Source organism: Amblyomma mixtum, chromosome 5 (genome assembly GCF_055824585.1).
Source record: "Amblyomma mixtum isolate Tamu chromosome 5, ASM5582458v1, whole genome shotgun sequence".
Taxonomy (NCBI): Eukaryota; Metazoa; Arthropoda; class Arachnida; order Ixodida; family Ixodidae; genus Amblyomma; species Amblyomma mixtum.
Window position 1 is genome coordinate 177126792 of NC_143016.1, and position 17032 is coordinate 177143823.

Consider the following 17032-nt stretch of genomic DNA (forward strand, 5'->3'; position numbering starts at 1 on the left):
ACGATTCAATCCACGGTTTTCGAGTGCTGGCAGCGGAAGTGAAGTTGCTTGCATACGCAGACGACGTCGCTGTGTTTTGTACCGATTAGAGCAGTGTAACCCATACGGTCGACATTTCAAGGCGCTTTAGTGCAGTTACCGGAAGCTTGGTGAACTGGCGGAAGCGTCTTTGATTCTGGCACAGTGATTGGCCATCAGCCCCAGAAACTTTCGCCAATGTTTCATGGGTGACAGCACCCGTTAAGTACCTGGACGGTCCGTTGGAATTTTATCAAGATTCTGAGCCTTATTGGCGAGAGCAAGTGAAAGAAACGCGTGAGAAGGCAGCAACATGGAAAAGCGCCCATATGTCTATTTTTTCGAGAGCCACGGTTTGCAATCTTTTTCTCATAAGTAAGCTTTGGTATGTCATGCAAGTGTTGCACTGCTCTCGGTTGAATGTACAAAAGCTTCATCGTGTGTTCACAGTTTTTATTTGGGCCTCAAGTTGGGAGAGGTGTAGTCGGTCGAATCTTTTCCGGAGCGTCAAAGTAGGCGGACTTGGACTCGGGCATTTGTTTTTGCGCCAAGTTGTAAATACGTTCTTTTTTTTTACGGGATATTAAGGATCCCTTTCTTCGTACCATGTGCCAAGTAAGGCTCGGGCGTGCTTTACCGGAGTTTGTTGTCTCAACACAACAAATGACTGGACGAACTGCAGGGTTTTTTAGAGAGATTGTCCTCAGTGTTCGTTTTCTGACCGCCCGTTTTTCAATAGAATTTCTAAGCAATGTTAAGAGGAAAACGTTGTATAAGGGGCTATGTGAAACTGTTTTCGCGGAACCTATGTACAGAGCCTTATACTCTGGAGGCCCAGGAAGCGATGTCCTTAAACGAGTTAAAAATATGCAATTGCCGGCAGGGATAAAAACTTTTTTTTTTTCAAGTTGCACACAGGCACTTTGAGTGTGAAATCATTTCAACAGGCTAGGGGGCTCTTTCTTCCATGAGGATCACTTTGTCTGATATGCAAGCAACCAGAAACCGTAGATCACGTTTTTCTTCATTGTTGGGAGGGAGTTTATTTTTGGGACGTCCTGCAAAGGACCTTAAAGAAAGAATTACCGCTGCACCCTCAAGGAATCAGGTTTCTGCCTACAGAGAACGAAAGTGGCGTACCAGATGATCTTATTATGCTCGTGGGCCTTCACAGTATATGGCGCTCTCGAAGAGCGGGGTACCACTGTGACCCGGACGCGAGGCCGGCTTGAATGTATTTCCGGGAAAATATCCGCAGGTTTTGTGAGATAGTACAAACAAGTCCATGTGTTCCATAGTGGTTGTCAAAGTTAGAACCTTTGACGCATCTCAGAGAATTTTAATCTGACAACGCCTAACCAAAGTGGGTTTTAGGCTACTATTGTGCTAGTTTTTGTGATTGTCTTTGGTGAATGTGCTTTGTGTGACTTTTGTCGAAGTCCGGCAATAAAGAAAAAAAAAAAGCAGTCGTGGCCGAGTGGTTAAGGCGATGGACTCGAAATCCATTGGGGTCTCCCCGCACAGGTTCGAATCCTGTTGGCTGCGTGCCCTGGTTGATGAGCTGAAATTTTTTATTCACACACAGGTCATACATACAAAAGGAGTTTACAAAACGAGTGTTGCGAAGGCATCTGCAGTCGTGGCCGTTCATTCTGCTTCCGGCAGCCGAGCTGAACGGATCGCAGGGTCATGGGCTCCAGCGGAGCGGCGATAGCGGCCTTTGACGGCCGCGGAAACAGGACCGATGACTGCGATGATAAGGATTACCAGATTATTTTGCCGACACTGCCAACAGGACGTGTTGTTTTCCACACCGTTTTTCTTCACGGCGATGTGCGAGCGAGGCCGTTCCGAGTCGAGGACTTCGGTGACGTCCTGGCCGAGACCGGTACGCTCCCCGACGTGGTCGCGTTTGGGGCGTACCAAATCAACCATGTGTGGCCGGTTACCCTGCGGAGCACGGAGGCAGCTAGGAAGTTGATCGCCTTCAATGAACTGCAAGTCAAGAAAAGCCGTTGCCTCATCATCGACCCCGAAGACCAGCAGGTAAAGCTGCGGCTACACTGGATGCTTCACGGTGTGGCCGACGACGACATCCGGACGGCATTCTCCGGCGTTTGGCAAAGTGACCGACGTTACGCGTGAGCGGTGGCGGATACAAGGCGTCAATGAAAAGAGCTCAACGACAAGAACTGTCCTATTGAATTTGAAGCCCGGCTTGAAAGTGGAAGACCTGCCACACCAGGTACGCGTCGCCGGAGAGTTGGCTCTTGTCGTGGCGCCTGGGCGTCTAATGCAGTGCTTGCGCTGCCATGGTACGGGCCACGGGCGGCGTGAATGCAAGGTTCCCCGCTGTACGAAATGTAGGCGGTACGGCTACGCGGATAACGAGTGTGTCCGCACTTACGCGGTGGCTACGGGCGGTGCATCGAAAGACGACTCCGCGGAACTTCTCATGGATGTAGTCGAGGCCGAAGAATCTGCGAAAGGCATAGAGGAACCCGAATAGCAAGCAGGCTCGACGGGCTCTTCGGGACCCTCCGGCAGCGACGCCGGACGGAAACCTGAAGGGGCGGAACCTTCTAGAAAGGAGACGGAGGCGTCGAGTGATTAAAGGGACACTGAGGAGAAATTGAAGTTGGCTTGTATCGACAGAATACCAGCTCCTGATTACAAAAACGCCACTCATACTGACAACAAAGCTCTTGTAACGTAGAAAAGAGCAAGAACCAAAATGCAGGTATCGCCGCCACAGGCCAAACTCGCAGGTACAAGCGTGATGACGTCTTAGGACAAAGCAGTGTTGCTAGAACCAATGGTTCTAGCAACTCTAGGACCCGAGAAGCCACAAATCCCTGAGGCGCAGCCAATGCATGCGCAAATGTCCTTGACGTCGCCAGATGGGGCCACGTGCCCGGCAGCTACGCGCGCTCCTGAAGCATCGGGACAAATCAGCGCCTGTTTTCCGGCGGTAGGCGTGCTCACGGTATTCCGCTAGCGGTAACAAGGTACACGGTATGCTAAAGGTGTCTATTTGCGAGAACTTCGCTGACGACTTCGAGAACGAGATCCATCGTAACGCTGGCAAAACGCCAGTGCAAACGTGATCGAAGCGACTGTAGCGACGGCCGCAATAGCCGATAGATGCCTTCAACGTGCGGCCGCCGGTAGCTTACTTTTCGGCTGCTGCTAGGCCGCACCGCTGGCCGCCAGGAATCATGGAGTCTGCGGTACGTCATGCGCACATCATGTTTCACGTCACTTAGTCCTGTGCCGTCATAGGAGAATCCCAAGTTTGAATCAGAGCGGCGGGAAAAGCTTTTTCAACTTCGAATCCAAATTTCTTAGAAATAAATGCATCTTTCGCTGCCGGCCAAGTGGAAACAAAGCCATGACATGCCGAACTATCGGATTTTACTATAAAAAAAATATTAATAGTGCTCTCCTCAGTGTCCCTATAAGTAAGCGTGCCGGCGCTCCCAGAAACCGAGCCAGCGACTCTGACCGAGGAGAACCTTGACCAGAGCGGCGCCCGCACGACCAGCGTCCCTGCCCAAGCGAAGCGGCCACAAGCCCAGACCGGAACCGAAGGAGACAAGGCGGTAGCCCCCAGCGTCGAGGAGCCGCCGGCAAAAATGACCCAAGGACGGCGGTCGTCCATCTAGCCAGGACCAAATGTGTCGACGGAGAGAAGAGCCCTCGACAAGCCGCCCCCGCAGCCAGGCCTGGCACCAGAACCGGATGGCTCCGGTGTCAATGATGTCGTCTAGCCAAGCGCTGGACGCCAAGGGTAAGCACCATGTTCCCGGCCTCTTTCTTCTGCATGAAAATGGCTCATGCGTTCCCCATAAAAGTCGGTACACTTAATGTCAGCCGCCGCGGTGGCCCAGTGGCTATGGTGCTCGGCTGCTGGCCCAAAAGACGCGGGTTCGATCCCGGCCGCGGCGGCTAGAATTTCTTTGGAGGAGAAATTCTAGAGGCCCGTGTACTGTGCGATGTCAGTGCACGTTAAAGAACCCCAGGTGGTCGAAATTTCCGGAGCCCTCCACTACGGCGTCTCTCATAGCCTCAGTCGCTTTGGGACGTTAAACCCCACAAAACCAAAACCAAACTTAATGTCAGGGGTGCCGCCGCGGTGCCTCAGTGGCTATGGTGCTCGGCTGCTGTCCCAAAAGACGCGTGTTCGATCCCGGCCGCGGCGGCTGGAATTTCTTTGGAGGAGAAATTCTAGAGGCCCGTGTACTGTGCGATGTCAGTGCACGTTAAAGAACCCCAGGTGGTCGAAATTTCCGGAGCCCTTCACTACGGCGTCTCTCATAGCCTCAGTCGCTTTGGGACGTTAAACCCCATAAACCAAACCAAACTTAATGTCAGGGGACTCGCAAGCAAGAAGAAGCAGAGCCAGGTGTACCGCCTTTTAACTGAGCTTGACATTGACGTCCTGGCAGTGCAGGAAACGAAAATTGACGGGGAAGAAGAAACCGGGAGCATGGTGCGACGTTTCACGTCTAGGTTTTTTGCAGTAGCGGCCCACGCTGTAGGCACGTCTGCGGGTTGTCTCATTTTTGTAAAGAATGTACCGGGACTTGAGGTTCAGGCATATACGGCGTGCCCATCGGGTCGATTTGTTTTGGTTGACTTCCTGTACAACAAAACATATTGGCGCATCATTTGTGTGTACGCCCCAAATGCGGTGGATGAGAGGACAGCCTTTTTTCAAAACGTACAAAGGTACTTCAGTTGTGAGAAATCCCTGATCGCCATGGGCTACTTCAATTGCGTCCTCGGAGGCTGTGACAAAACCAGTGCACGGGCGTTTAGGGACAGAAGCACTGAGGTACTCTCAGAAATTATAGACACGTTCAACCTCGATGATGTAGCGGAATGTTTAGAAGGCAGCGTTGTGTGAGGTTCACACATTTTCAGCGGTCAAGCCATGCGCGGCTAGATCGCATTTATGTGTCGCAGGACGTTTTTACAAAATGCAGTAGCTACAGCGTAGTACGGTATCATTTTCTGATCATTGTTTAGTGTTGTGTGGGATAGGGACAAAGAAACGAGAAAATCAGTTTTCTTGGGAGATGTGGAAATTAAATAATAAGGTAATTACAGACGACATCTCTAGCAGGAAAGTAAACGAAGAAATTAGTAAATTAAAGCCGAGCGGGGAACTGAAAGTATGGCAACAGTAGGAACTGTGCAAACAACAAATAAAGATAGCAGCAATCGAAAGGTCAAGCTGTATACGACAAGAGGAGAGGCGTGAGGAGGATAATTTAAGATCCTTACTGGCTAAACTTCTCCAAAAAGAAAGCGAACAGCCAGGCAAATGGATGGACGACATTAGAAAAATAAAACACAAAATAGAACTCTTCGAGGAAGAACGCTATCGCGGTGCACTTGTGCGGGCTAGGGTGCAAGATTTAGCTGTTGGGGAGACACCTTCTAAACGAGCTCTAGGAATCGAAAAAACGCACGCTCAGCGAAACCACATTGAAAAGATTGAAAGGGGCGGGGCGTTATCTGGGGACAGCGGGCATATCAAGCAGCCATTTCTTGAATATTATCAGGGGTTGTTTGCGAAGCAAGAAGTGGATGTGTGCGCATTCAAGGAAAAGTTTCTTTGTGCTTTACCGCGATTAGATCACCAACAGAAAGAAAGGCTGCAGCTGTCGATAACTGAGTCAGAGGTCGAGCACGCGATAGAAAATTTGAACCTGGGAAGATCTCCTGGACCTGATGGGTTAATAGCGGCTTTTTACAAAGCATACAAACACGAAATAGTGCCAGTACTGACAGCAGTGTATAATGAAGCCTACAAAGTAAATGAATTGCCCCCGTCTTATGGTAAATCCCATACAGTGCTAATCCCTAAATCCGATGAAGCAGAAAAGTTAAAGCAGGTCACAGCATATCGTCCTATCGCCCTCACAAACGTAGATTATAAAGTTTTCATGAAGATTTTAGCCCGTAGACTACAGTCAGTAATTCAAGATATCGTCGGTCCCCACCAGACGTGTGGGATCAAGGGACGCTCTATTATTTCCAATATTCATAGAGCGAGGTGTGTGCTGGAATGTTGTGATAACACAAATAGCTGTGTAGCCATCCTTCAGCTAGATCTTGAGAAGGCATTTGATTGTGTTTCGCACGATATCTTGTTCTGCATACTCGACCATGTGAATGTAGGGTCCATTATTTGCGAGGGAGTCGCCTTGGCGTACCGGAGCTGCACGACAAGATTAATTGTAAATAAGAGTTTGGGGGCCCCCATTAGACTGCAGCGTTCGCTGCGCCAGGGTTGTCCCCTCAGCCCTCTTCTATTCTGCATCTACATTGTAGCGTTATGTTTGAATATCATGGAAAGTGAACAAAAATTGGAGGCTTCCAGCTACAGGCGGCAGAAGTTAAGCTGCTGGCTTATGCGGATGATGTCGCGGTGTTCACAGTGAACCGGGAAGGTGTAACCGAGCCGTGGCATGCGTAAAAGAATTCAAAAAGGTCACCGGTAGTAAAGTGAATTGGTCAAAGTCCCTGGGACTTTGGCACAGAGAATGGCCAACGAAGCCCGGACATTTTGCAAACATGTCCTGGGTGACGACCTCAGTAAAGTACTTAGGCGTCCCACTGGACGGTTATCGAGATAGCGATTCGTAGTGGAAAGCACAGACGCAAGCCACGCGTGAAAAGGTGGAGAGGTGGAAAGGGCGACATCTTTCAATTTTCGCAAGGGCCACAGTGTGTAATCTGTTTTTTATGTCTAGGCTGTGGTACGTGATGCAAGTGTTGCATTGTGCAAGGATGAACGTACAGAGACTGCACCGGATCTTTGCCGTTTTTGTGTGGGCTGCGGACTGGGAACGCTGCAGCCGGACCAATTTGTTTAGGCGGGTGAAGGACGGTGGCCTGAGTCTGGGACACTTATTTCTGCGGAAGATTGTAAGCAGATTTTGTATTGTGCGCGATGTAAGTGATCCGTTTTTGCGCACTGTGTGCCAATTAAGGCTCGGAAATGCACTGCCGGAATTTGTTGTCTCAACCGATAGTTTCTCGGGACGTATTTTTGGTTACTTTAGAGAGGTTGTCGCGAGTGTTCGATTCCTGTCTGTTCGATTTTCGTATGAATATTTATCTTCTGTTAGCAGGAAGAAGTTGTATAAAGATTTGTGCGATGTAGTTCTTCCACAACCTATGTACAGGGCCTTATACAATGGAGGCCTAGGGCGCGACGTACTTAAGCGTGTGAAGGCGATGCAGGTGCCGCCAAGTGCAAAAACTTTTTTCTTTAAATTACATACCGGAACACTACCAGTAAAGGAATTCTTGGAAAGGAAGCATTTATTTCTACCTTGGGGATCACATTGTTTAATTTGTAAACAACCAGAAACAATAGACCATGTTTTTTTGCACTGTTGGGAGGGGGTATACTTTTGGCACATCTTAGAAACGACTTTAAAAAAGGAATTTCCGCTCGACTCTCATGGTATTCGGTACTTGCCTCTAGAGAATGAGTACGGGACACCATTCGACCTTATTATGCTAATGGGCCTCCATTGTATTTGCCGCTCCAGAATGGCAGCATATCATCGCGATCCTGATGCACGGCCAGCACGGATCTATTTTCGGGAGTGCATGCATAAGTATATCGAAGTTCAGAAACTTGCTCCTGAAGCTCCCGAGTAGCTCGAAAGAGTCGAGCCTTTAGTGACGCTTAAAGAGTTTTAACGTGACGAAGCGACGCACCGCCAGGCGGATAGTGTTGTTTATTATTGCTCATTGTGCTCTGTGAGTGTATCTGTGTACTGTGGTTCTTGCCGAAGTCAGGCAATAAAGAAAAAAAAAAGCAGTCGTGGCCGACTGGTTAAGGCGATGGACTCGAAATCCATTGGGGTCTCCCCGCACAGGTTCGAATCCTGTCGGCTGCGTACCCTTTTTATTTATTTATTTATTTTACCCTCAGGGCAAAGCATTACAGAGGAGAGTGGGTAATACATAAGACTGCAAAAAATACAAACAGCAGCAGAGAACAATAAATTTTCAAAACAGAGAAGTTAGAATAAGTGATAAACACAATATATCATTCAACAGAAGCGGTAACTGCAGTCCGAAACAATACAGGGTCAGGAATTGTGGCGACTGAAGAAGGAAGGTGGTTCCAGTCATATGACGTGTGAGGAATAAAGGAATCCGAGAATGTTTTAGTTTTGCATGCAGAAATGACTACTTTATGTATGTGATCTGTGCGGCGTGAAATATATGAAGGGGGAAGAAGTAACTCGCAGCGAATGGACTCATGATGAAATATTTTGTGAAAAAGACACAAGCGTGCAATTTTGCGTCGTGATGCAAGCGAAGTTAGGCCCAATGTAGCCTTCATAGCCGTTACGCTTGACGTACGCCGGAAGTCACAGAGAATAAAGCGCGCTGATTTGTGTTGTACGATTTCCAGTTGGTCGATCAAACTCTTAACACCAGGGTCCCAGACTGATGACGCATATTCTAGTTGTGAACGTATGAGTGTGGTATAGAGTAGAAGTTTGATGTTAGTCGGCGCTGGGTGAAAATTACGTCTCAGATATCCCAGCATGCGATTAGCTTCGTTAGTGATGTGCTCAATGTGCGCATGCCAGTTAAGGTTAGACGTAATATGAATTCCGAGGTACTTATATTTTGTAACTGAATCGAGTGGCACACCATTAAGAGTATTTACGGGAAGATCGCTATTAACACGAGAAATGCGCATAAGTTTGCACTTTTCAGCATTCAAAGTCATATTCCAAGTTTTGCACCATGTTGAAATAGTGTTAAGGTCAGTTTGAATCATGTGCTTGTCGTTATCATTTGTTATTTCCCGAAAAAGGACGCAGTCATCCGCGAAAAGATGTACAGAAGAAGAAAGATTGCTGGGTAAGTCGTTGATGAATATAAGAAAAAGCAGGGGACCCAAGACGGTGCCTTGGGGAACCCCGGAAAGAACAGGGTGAACGGCGGAATTAACATTATTGACGGCAACAAACTGCTTTCGATGAGTAAGGAAAACTTCGAGCCATTTTAAAATGTTAGTGTCTAAACCTACCATGCGCAGTTTTAGTAACAAAAGATGATGGGAAACCTTATCAAATGCCTTCGCGAAATCTAGGAAGATGCAGTCGGCGATCGAGTGACGGTCTAAAATTGCGTGAAGTTTGTGTGTGAATAAGAGTAGCTGTGTTTCGCATGAATAGGACTTCCTAAAACCGTGCTGAGAAGGACGAAAAAACGAGTTTGATTCAAGGAAAGTGACAATATGTGAAAAGAGTATGTGCTCTAAGATTTTACATGGAATGCTGGTAATTGATATTGGCCGGTAGTTAAGAGGCGAGTGTTTGTTACCAGATTTATACACTGGGACCACCTTACCAATCTTCCAATCAGCGGGTAGTTCACCTTTCTCCAATGATTGCTGAAATATTTTAGTTAAGGCGAGCGATGAATACATTTTCGTACTTTTCAGGAACTTTGTAGTAATGCAATCAACACCAGCACTGGAGGATATCTTAAGGTTGTCAATTATTTTACCTATACCATCCGGATGAATTACCACAGGGTACATTGGGAGGAAGTTGTTATGATCCAGTTGGGCGAAATTCGCAGTATCACCACTTGAAAAAAAGCTCGAAAACACATCATTCAGTACATTTGCACAGTCAGTATCTGATATAGGTTCGTCACTTGAATTCGTTAGTATTATTCTAGATGTTTCAGAAGGGTTAATGACGCTCCAAAATCTTCTTGGGTTATTGAGCAACATACTCGGTAGAGTGCTACTCAAGTAATTTGCTGTAGCGTTCTTGACCGCAGAATTGTAAGTGTAAGCTGCAGAGCGATAACGGGACCGATGATGTTCAGTACGTGATTTTTTTGCTAATCGGAAAAAGCGTTTCTTACGGTTAGACAAGCGCTTAAGATGCGTGTTATACCATGGCGCATGCAGGTGATAAGATATTACGCGAGTAGGTATGAAGCGGCTGGTGAGATCTAAAACTTTGTTCTTGAATAAAAGCCAGTTTGCGTTCACTGATCGCGAGTCGAATTGGTCGAAAAAGGTGGCCAGGAAAGAACCTAGTTCATTATTAATTTCGTTGAAGTCAGCGCGGTGATACATGCGTATTATTTTAGTGTGACTCGGAGTTTTTTGTATGGGAATGTTCATAGAGAAATTGAGCAACGAATGGTCGCTTAACTGGGGCATGTAGGTTATTTCAGAACACAGTTCTGGGCATGTTGCTAGTACAAATTCTAATGTACTTGCTGTAACTTCAGTAATTCTTGTAGGCTGAGTAACAATTTGGGTAAGATTAAACAGTGAGCATAAATTAGTGAATTCCTTGCATACTGTCGAGGATGAGGATGGTTGCACCGAGGACCAGTCAATGCCCGGATAGTTAAAATCACCCAACAGAAAGATAGATGACGAAGGGTAACGCGTTACGATGACATTAATGGTATCATGAAGCTCTGCAAGAAATGTAGGAGATGCATTAGGCGGTCGATAGCATGCGCCTAAAATTATTCTGCGGTAGCCTAGTTGAAGAGATACCCATATAGTTTCGATGCTTGATGTTATGTGAAGGGAATAGGACTCTATTTTTTTACTGACTGCTATTAGTACGCCACCACCTTGCTGATCTTTCCTGTCACAACGATAGAAGTGGAATTGATTAGATGAATCGAATATCTCACAGTCACGTATGTATTCATGAAGCCAGGTTTCAGTTAGGACGACGACGTCAGCAGAACACGCACTTATGGCAGAGGAGAGTTCCGTACGTCTTTTTATGGCACTTCGGATATTAGTAAATAACACTGATGTTTGAGCTGCGTTTACACAACGGTCACTGCCCCTCGGTAACCGTTATGCAGATTTACAAGGACTAGATGCAGCGGAGAGAGACGAAGGCCTGTGCTGTGTAATCGGCTTGGTGCGTTCTGCGGTAATCTCAAATGTTTTATCGTTTACAGGGTCATACATGTAGGATCTGTTGTTCACGCCCAATTTATTGTATTTTAGCTTAAAAGGTGGAGAGCCGGGCAGTGATTTGACGAAGCCAATCAGTTTTTTGCGTGCTTGGCGTGTGGCAAACGAGTAATCTTCTGTTACTTGAATTTCGTCTTCTTTCATGTCTTTTTTGCATTTCAGAATTTTTTCTCTGGTTTTGAAGCTGTTGAACTTCACAATCCCCGGACGGCATCCAGAATCAGAATACCACCCTAAGCGATGAGCCCTATCAATATCATTTGGCGATAGTGTTGGGTCAACGTATTTTGACAAGACGTTTAGAAGTTTTTTTTCCGTTTCGTCCCATGTTTCACGGTCATTGTCATCGGCAATCCCCTGAAACACCAAATTGTTTCTACGGCTCTGGTCTTCTAGTTCATAAATTCGTGCCTGCAGCAGTTGATTTTGTTTGCGAATGTCAAGAGCAGTACATTCGAAATCCTGCTTTACTTCGTCAATTGCTTCCAGTGAGTGTTCAACTGTTGTAAGTCTAGAAGTTATATTCGCGAGGGCTGAATCAATATTCTGCTGTCCGCGCCGTAGTTCTTCCATCGTTTTCTTTATATCTTCGTTACTGGCTGAAAGCGCGACTGACCGTGTCTGCAGTTCCTTCAAGATACGAAGTATTTCCATGTTTTGTTCCGATTGTGTTAATATGACATTAGCTGTAGGATTACTCTCCTCGCTCGAGGTGTCTGTGCTCGAATCACCGGTTATTATTTTGGTACGCGTGTGAAAAGGACATGGGTTTACTTCCACATCTCCCGACAATAGCAAAAGACAGCTGTTGAAGCATTCAGTCAACACGCTCAAAAACACCCGTGGGCACGGGAGCAGCAGTAAGCATCGGTTGTCACTTTTCTTAGCATACAAAGGAATGCAGTCACGCACCTGGATGGCAAACAAAGGTGGTCTGTTAGCCATTGTGGCCGCAACGCTGCTCTCGTGCCCACTGGAGCGGTCCCACGGGCACCAGCGCCCAAATACTGGCGTTGAACTTGCTGTCGATGACGATGCCACAGCCCAGGAGTGATAAGGACTGTTCACAAATCTTGAGGGCGCCACCTGATGAACGAACATAGGCAGTTCCCAGGAAGCAAGCTGCGTCACTTGGTTCCGAGAAGCACCGTCACCGGCAGGATGGCAGATATTGTAGAAGCTGTGCGCCACAAGTGGAAGCAGCACCTGGATGGCAAACAAAGGCGGTCTGTTAGCCATTGTGGCCGCAACGCTGCTCTCGTGCCCACTGAAGCGGTCCCACGGACACCAGCGCCTAAATAGTGGAGTTGAACATGCTGTCGATGACGATGCCACAGCCTAGGAGTGATAAGGACTGTTCACAAATCTTGAGGGCGCCACCTGATGAACGAACATAGGCAGTTCCCAGGAAGCAAGCTGCGTCACTTGGTGCCGAGAAGCACCGTCACGGGCAGGATGGCAGATATTGTAGAAGCTGTGCGCCACAAGTGGAAGCAGCACCTGGATGGCAAACAAAGGCGGTCCGTTAGCCATTGTGGCCGCAACGCTGCTCTCGTGCCCACTCAACCCTTGTTGATGAGCTGAAATTTTTTATTCACACACAGGTCATACATACAAAAGGAGTTTACAAAAGGAGTGTTGCGAAGACATCTGCAGTCGTGGCCGGGATTCGGCTTCCGGCCACCGAGCGTGACGGACGTGCGATGACGGGCTCCGTTGGAGCGGCTACAGCGGCCATGTCTGGCCGCGGAAACAGGATTTTTGCCTCGGAAGATGAATATCAGGCGATTCTGCCTACCCTTCCTACAGGAAATGTTGTTTTAAACACAGTCTTTTTGCACGCTGACGTGAGGGCCCGCCCCTATCGGGTCGAAGATTTCAGGGATGCGCTCGCTCAGCTGATGCTGCTCCCCGAGGTTATCGCCTTGGGGGCGTATCGCATGAGCCATGTGTGGGCTATTACCTTCACCAGTGCTGATGCGGTGAAGAAAATTCTTGCTGCCCGGGAAGAGAAAGTGAAGGACCGCCGCTGTCTAGTCATCGACCCGGCAAACCAAGACGTCCGCGTCAAGCTACACAGGCTGCTGCACAACGTGCCGACGAAGACGTGAGGGTAGCCTACGCCCCGTAAGGCAAGGTGAGCGAAGTCACCAAGGAACTTTGGCGCGTCCAGGGTGTCGCCAGCAAGGGGTCGACGACGCGCTTGGTTTCATTGAAACTGAATCCTGGCGTGAAACTGGAAGACCTCCCTCATGAAGTCAGGGTTGGCGGTGAGCTGGCTCTCGTGGTTGTACCGGGCAGAGCTCCGCTGTGTCTGCGCTGCCACGGCACTGGGCACATTCGCCGTGAGTGCAAAGTTCCAAGGTGCGGCGCCTGTCGCCGTTACGGACACGAGGATAGCAGCTGTGTACGCACGTACGCGAGCGCTGCCGTCCCAGTCAGCAATGACGTCTGTCCGAGCTTGTCATGGACGAGGCTGACGCGGAAGACGCTGCAGCTGAGGCAGGTGACGGAGTGGAGAAGGAAAAATCCCCGGCTGTGTCGACTCCTGGAACATCCGCAACCGCGGAGAAGCTCAGCAGTAAGCTGCAGCAACAGGAAGCGCCGCCTGCAGATGTTAATACGTCAAACAGCGAAGTCCTCTCGGGGAGTGGTGCGTCACCCCCCGTCGTTCCCCAACATGCTGAAAGCATGGAAGTGACGGATGCGTCAACCAACAACCAAGGAGGAAAGCGACCGCACGAGCACAGTGCAAATGGAGAGCCTAAAGCGAGCGAGGGCGACGAGCCACCGCAGAAGACTGTTGGTGTGAGGCGAGCGACGCTGAAACCGCGGCCGAATATACCGGCCGATCAACGAGCGGCGGCTAAGCCGCCGCCTTAGTTGAGTGAGTGCGGTGTGAGTGGCTTCTGTGGACGCGAAATGGCCTTTTTAGGTGACGTACTGCATAGGCTGGATTTACAGTCAGTACGCATGAGGCAGAGGTGCAAGAGACTTTGGAATACCGGCACTGTACCCATCGAGCACCATGTACTAGGCAAGTCGCCCTCCACCGTCGCCTTGTGTCCTGAGGTACGCACCATAGGGCTCCTGTACCTAAACTAGATGGCTTCGACACCTGTTGGAGCGTTGCGCATTGCAACAATTAATGTCAGGGGACTGGCTTCGAAAAAGTGTCAGTACCAACTAAGCCGGTTTTTTCTCGATAATGACCTAGACATAATAGCCGTCCAGGAGACCAAAGTCGAAGGTCAGGAACAGACGGACCGTATGGTGCAGTCTTTTACGACACGTTACAACATTTGTGTGTGCCATTCGTTTGGCACATCGGGGGGTAGTGCTGTGTTTATTAGGAGTTCAATGGGGATTGTCGAACAAAATTTAACTGTGTGTCAAACTGGCCGTTTGCTTGTAGTTGATTTTCTTTATTGCAATTTACTATGGAGGATCATATGTGTCTATGCCCCTAACAAAGAGAGCGAGCGCGAGGAATTTTTTGAGCGTCTTGAACAATACGTATGCTCTGAGCGGTTAACTGTGCTTTTGGGTGACTTTAACTGCGTATGTAAAGCAGAGGACAGAACTACAAAAAGACTTGTCCGCGACAAAAGTGCGGAATTGTTGAATTCGCTTGTACACGAAAATCGTTTAGATGATGTTGCTGAAGTTATTTCGGTAGCATAGCATTTTACTCACTTTCAGGGTTAAAGTCACGCGAGATTGGACAGAGCGTATGTGTCCCTTGATCTTGTTCCTTTGTGCAACAGCTACGAGGTGAAAAACATGTCTTTTACCGACCACAGCTTAGTTACGTTTACCCTGAAAAAAAAGAAACGAAATCTCGTTTCTCGTGGGATCTTTGGAAGTTTAATGCACAGCTACTCGAGGATGAACATTTTGGTAGTAAAGTTAATGAATGTATTAAAGCATTGCTATCAGCAGAGCCTGAGAACTGGGTAATTAGATCTAAAGATTTCAAACAGCAAGTGAAAATGAACGCGATTGAAAGACTAAGCGTTATTTGCCATGATAAACCTGTTAAAGAAAAGGAACTACATTGCCAACTTGACTTGCTCGTAAGCCTGGAAAGTTCCCAGCCGGGAAGATATAAGAAAGAGATAAGAGAAACAAAAAGTAAACTTGAGATTATCGAAAAAAAACAAGTATGCAGCTGCCGTGATAAGGGCGCGTGCTGAACGTTTCTGGCTTGACCAAATGCGTACTAAACGCTCGCTTAGTGACGAAAAGAAGTGCGCGACTCAAAATGAAATAAAACAAATTAGGTACAGAAACGAGGTAGCGAATGATAGCAAAGTTATTCAGTTAGCTTTTGTTGAGCAGTATAGGGAATTGTTTGGGCGCCGTCAGCTTGAAGAAGAGGGCTTTACAGATACGTTCTTGTCTAGTATGCCAAAGCTTGGAGATGAAATGAAACAAGTGCTGGAGGTACCAATCAGCGTAAGCGAAGTGGGAAGAGCAATCGAAGAACTGAGTACCGGAAAATCTCCTGGTCCTGACGGCCTAGGCAGTGATTTTTATAAGAGTTTCAAAGCCGAACTCACTCATGCTCTGCGCTGCGTCTTCACCGAAATTTATGAAACAAAGAAAATGCCGCTGTCATTTAAAACAGCACACGTGGTTTTAGTGCCCAAGAGTGAAGACCAGGCTAAACTGCTGTCCGTTGGGGCTTATCGGCCGATAAGCCTTACCAACGTCGACTATAAAATGTTTATGAAGATTCTTGCCAATAGACTGCAAAAGGTTATAAAGGACCTTGTAGGGCCGCACCAAACGTGCGGTATTAAAGGTCGCACCATTGGAACGAATGTGCACATTGCTAGAACTGTTCTTGAATGTTGCGATGCGTTCGTGGGACGAGTTTCCATGATGCAGCTTGACTTGGCGAAGGCCTTCGATCGCGTGTCACACGAAATTCTTTTCGCTGTTCTAGAATATTCCAACGTCGGCTCTGTAATATTACAAGGTGTACAGATGGCGTACGAAAACTGTGTTACGCGTATTATAGTGAACAAACAGCTTACTGCACCTGTGCCTGTCTGTTCCTCGGTCAGGCAGGGCTGCCCGCTCTCGCCTCTGCTCTTTGCGATCTATCTTGAGCCTTTTCTGTTATCGCTGTTACACAATGATGGGATCTGTGGTTTCACTCTTCAGTCGGTGCAAGTAAAAGTGCTTGCTTACGCTGATGATACTGCTGTCTTTTGCGCGGACCAAGAAAGCGTTAAAGAAGTTGTCAAAGTTGCGCGGGCCTATTGCAAAAAGACCGGGTGCGAAGTTAACTGGGATAAGTGCATTGGATTTTGGCACGGCGATTGGGATAGCACACCCACAGTGTTTGCTAACATGCAATAGACGACCTCCCCTGCGAAGTATTCGGGGGTACCCTTAGATCACTATAAGAACAGTACAGAGTTGTGGGGTGAGGTAACGCAGAGTGCAAGGAAAAAAGCGGATGGATGGAAAGGACGTGACCTTTGTTTTCGGGCGTGCAAGTGTGTGCAATATATTTTATAATAGCCAGAATTTGGTATTTGTTCCAGTTCTTGCTCATCACCCGAGCAAACGTGCAGAAGCTGCATAGAGTGTTTGCTGTTTTTATTTGGAGCTCGAATTGGGAGCGAACTAGTCGAGCTAATCTGTTCCTTCCGGTCAAAAGGGGTGGCCTTGGACTTTTCAATGTGTTTCTGAAACAAGTTGTCTCAAGATTTTTGTTTCTACGTGATCAAACCGATCCTCTGTTGCGCACAATGTTGCAGGTGCGCTTAGGCAGTGTGTTACCGGAATTTGTTGTGTCCAGTTTCCCAGCCACGAATTGTGCTGTAACTCGGTTTTTACGCGAAGTTGTGGCTGCGTTTCACATTTTGAGCTCTCATTTTTCGACAGAGTATCTCACTTCTGTACCAAGGAAAAAATTGTACAAGGATTTGCTAGATATCGTTATACCTGTACCCTTATACCGATCCTTTTGCTGCGGAGGCA

At 47.8% G+C, this 17032-nt stretch overlaps 2 non-coding genes across 2 annotated transcripts; both read left to right on the plus strand.

Annotated features, from left to right (window-relative positions):
• Positions 1–1481: 1481 nt before the first annotated feature.
• Positions 1482–1563, plus strand: TRNAS-CGA (transfer RNA serine (anticodon CGA)). Its single transcript has one exon. It is a non-coding gene; the product is annotated as a tRNA-Ser (tRNA).
• A 6298-nt stretch (positions 1564–7861) lies between these two features.
• On the plus strand, positions 7862–7943 carry TRNAS-CGA (transfer RNA serine (anticodon CGA)). Its single transcript has one exon. It is a non-coding gene; the product is annotated as a tRNA-Ser (tRNA).
• The last annotated feature ends 9089 nt before the right edge of the window (positions 7944–17032 follow it).